The sequence below is a fragment of the Neopelma chrysocephalum genome, unplaced genomic scaffold (assembly GCF_003984885.1).
Source record: "Neopelma chrysocephalum unplaced genomic scaffold, ASM398488v2 Primary Assembly neopelma1_77, whole genome shotgun sequence".
Taxonomy (NCBI): Eukaryota; Metazoa; Chordata; class Aves; order Passeriformes; family Pipridae; genus Neopelma; species Neopelma chrysocephalum.
Genome location: NW_020897738.1, coordinates 3,911,328 through 3,915,212, shown reverse-complemented (window position 1 = coordinate 3,915,212; position 3,885 = coordinate 3,911,328).

Sequence of the window (3,885 nt, the reverse complement as noted above, 5' to 3'; positions counted from 1 at the left end):
TCCTGGATTCCTATCTCAGCCATGCTGATCTAATTAATAGTAACTCCTTTGGCTTTATAGGGTGGAGGGTGCCTGGATTTAGATCTGCATTACCGGAATCAAAACCAGGCCAGCTGTGCTTGTTGATATTAGAGATGCACAGCAAAGAGAAACAACCTCCATGTGCAGTGACATGGGAGAGGTGATTAAACCTTCCTGCTTCCAGCTCTGCAGCCGTGTGTGAGGAATCTGTGCTCTTTAAAAAACAAGGCAAGCAAAAAGAAAAATAAGGAGAGAGGCACCTGGAAAACCAAGAGCCAGCAAGAGTGGGAAGATGCACTGCCTCTAATGTCCTGGAAAAGCTCTGTCTCTGCTCCCAGTAGAGCCTGGAGAGCAAACCCAAGATCACAGAAAGCACGGGGTAGGGAGGCAGATCATCTGAAGCAGACACAGGACAGGACCAGCCTTGCCCTAAACTCTGCCTAATATTGTCCTGCACTCATCTCCCCTTAACTAATTAGCATGGGCCTTCTAAAGTACACATGGCCCCTCCACCAAGCACGCACCAGTCTCCACTCGCCCTCTTACCTGGTCCCTTTCTCTGTCCCCGACAGCATGGAAAGAAGAGCCCAGAGCTGGCAGTGGCAGACAGGTCCTGCTGCTGTCGGTGGTGCTGCCGGGAGCCCTCCTTCCCCTGTGGGCGTTTCACTGTCCAGGCTTTGCAGCCACTTGGGAGATCCTGCGTGCAAACAATGTGGGACATCTCCGGTGCAGCCAGGCCAGCCCACGAAGGGCACGCAGGGTGATGTGGTGTGGGATCAGGGCAATTCCTCAGCTGGTCCTGAGACAGACTGGTCAACCTGCTGCCCTGCACTTAGCAACAAGGTCCTGGCAATCCCCACAGATGATTGCATCCCACCAAATCCAGGCAAATCCACCCATGCAGAGTTCCCTGCTCTGCAAAGCATGACCGTATGGCTAAGGAATAAACCACAAAGGGACAGAGGTCTTTGAACAGAAATCCAGGACTCAGAGGTCCTCAGATCTGGAGTCTGCTTGCTGGATTTTCCACCCAATCCTGTCAAATCATGGGAGTCAAGAAATCTGGGGTTTATCCGGTTTCCCCATGGATGTTATATCCGACCCTGTGGTGGTTGCTTAGAGCCAGTCTTTGAAAAGATACCACAGTTCCCACAGAAAGTTGTAACTGCATGAAGCACATCATTACATTAGAGGCACAAACTGTGGACAACACAGGGCTTTATGGACCACTGCACGTTATATCAGGGCTTTTTGGGATCTCTGATTTTGGGGATGCATAAATATTTTACTGTAAAATGCTCATATCTGAGAGCCCTGTGTTTGCACTTTGATGGACTGGGAATTTGAATTTCTGGCCATCTCCAAAGTTCAGGAGTTGTGATCAGGGCCAGAGCTTCCTCCAGCCCAACTCTGCAAAGAGGATTTGCTGAGCTATGATTAACTCTATTACATTGCATCCTTCTATTCAGGATTTTTAAAGAACTTTGCAGATATTAATGACACATAATTACCATGCTCACATTCCCATTTTGAACGTGGAGAAACTGGGGCAGCTCAGTGCTGCTCACCTGGCGAGGGGCAGAGCAGCCTTTCAAAGGGTGACAAATCGGGGTGACATTTGCAGGCTGAATCGTCTCAGAAAGGAAAACATCAGAGAAACCGGGAGGACACGGAGTAAATGCTCAGGGACTATTTCAGTTTTGTTTCTGAATGAATGTATTTTTATCCCCTTGGCTCCCAACAGGTTTTCCTTACACGGAATGCAGGTATGTATTTCTGTTCTATGGATGTCACATCTTAAGGTCTGTAAAAGCACTTCCTTTGCAACAACACAGCTGGGGGTTTTCCTTCATCTGTGTTCAGTTATTAGGGATCCATATTGAATTAACATCCGTCTTTCCTGCCAAGATGATTCAGATGGCAAATGCATTTCTCTTTTGGCACAGGTTCTAACTGAATCATCTTCTCAGACTAGTTCGTCACCTAACGGGATCCTAAATTAAGAGTGCACATTTTATATAAAAAGATGGATGCATACAAGATAAAATGAAAGGAAAGCCATGAACAGGAGAGGGCTTGTTCTCTGGGTCTATGTCTGCCAGACATTGCATTTGAGCTCAGCCTGGCTTTGTGCAGCTGCTGGGGACATTGCTCACACCCAGCCCACGCTGGTGGGACACGGCAGCCTCCTCCTCCCCACTGCAGGGCCTTCCTCCATCACTGCTGGTAGAGCTAAACCTCCCTCTGCACCAGGCTTTCCACTTCTAAATGCCCATTTAAAACTGGTTGTCTTTGGGTTTAGCTTTGACTAAGAACTAATGACCTCTCCTAAAAATATTTCCATCCAGGGTGTGTTGCACTTCCATATCCCGGGCTTTAGGAGTAGCAAAGTGGATGTAGATCCATTTTCCCTGTCCTCACACACCACAGAATCACCTTGAGGGTACATAGAGCCACCAGCTTGCAGCTTGACACTGAATTTGATTTTGATGAAGTTGTGAAATAGCTCTCTGTGCTGTGTATAGTACTTCTTTTGACTGAGCAAATTATTATCTCTAACTTTTGGAAGCTTTAATTGCCCTTCTCTGTTGGCTGCTTCAAAAAAATCAAGTTTCTGTTTCTTCATTTTTAAGTCCTTTGTAAAGTATCTTATTTCTATTGCAAATAAAGAAAAGACACTGTGTGCACATATCTGGATGTGAGATAAATCTTATTTGGCTGTTCCTACGTGCAATTCACAGGGGCCGTGTCCTGCTCATGGGCAGATCCCTGACTACCGAACCTTTTTGTGCTCATTAGTTGTGTGAGAGTGTCTGTGCGTGTCTGACAGTGCACACACTGTTCACATGAGCTGGTGTGCATCTTTCAGAGGTACAATCACAGGCCAGTGACTGTGGCACATGCCATCATCATCTTCCATATGGATTTATAGAGAAAATATGGAGAATATCCAACCATATATGGCTGCACATCCAGGGACTACCCCGCTGGTGGGCAGTTCAAGGTCACATATATTCATATATTCATGCAAAATGAGTGCAGAGCCAAGGTTTATGTGCAGAGCTGGACAGGCTGCAGGAATTCCACCTCAGCAGCTCTGCTGGAGCCCTGATGCAGCTGCTCTTGTTTCATTGGGTTTGGGGGGAATTCACACACATGGGCACAAACTACTTGGGCACAGAGACACATGTGGATAATTTCCAATAGCACAAGAATTCCCCCAGCTCTGGGCACGCTTTTTCCCACACATCCACACACTCACCTTGCCGTGGTCCTTTGGAACATACACAACTTCTGTTCACAAAAGTGTTTCCACTCCCTTGTCCTTCACATGGACACGTGTGCACACACACACACCACTTCCCATTCCTCACACACAGCTGCCCCCAACACACACAGACACACCTGGTATCCCTCTGTCCTGGTTTCCAGCTGGGACAGAGTTCATTTCTTCTCAGCAGCTGGCTCAGTGCTGTGTTTTGGATTCAGAATGAGAATGGTGTTAATAACACATTGATGTTTTGGTTCTTGCTAAGTTGTGTTTATTCTAAGTCAAGAACTCTTTTTTTCTTATTTGTGTCTCATGCTCTGCCAGTGAGGAGAAACAAACTGGGATGGAGCATAGCCGGGACAGGTGACCCGAACTGGCCAAAGGGACATTATTCTACACCATGGAATGTCATGCCAAATATATGTACTGGGAGAGTTACCTGGAAGGGGCCGACCTGGCTTCGGGAAGGGTGGGGGGCCTGGCTTCAGTCAGCGAGTGGTGAGCAGCGGTATTGGTTTTTTATTTGTTCTTTTCTCTTTTTATTATCATTATTATTATTATTATTTACCATTATTATTGCATTTTACTTTGTT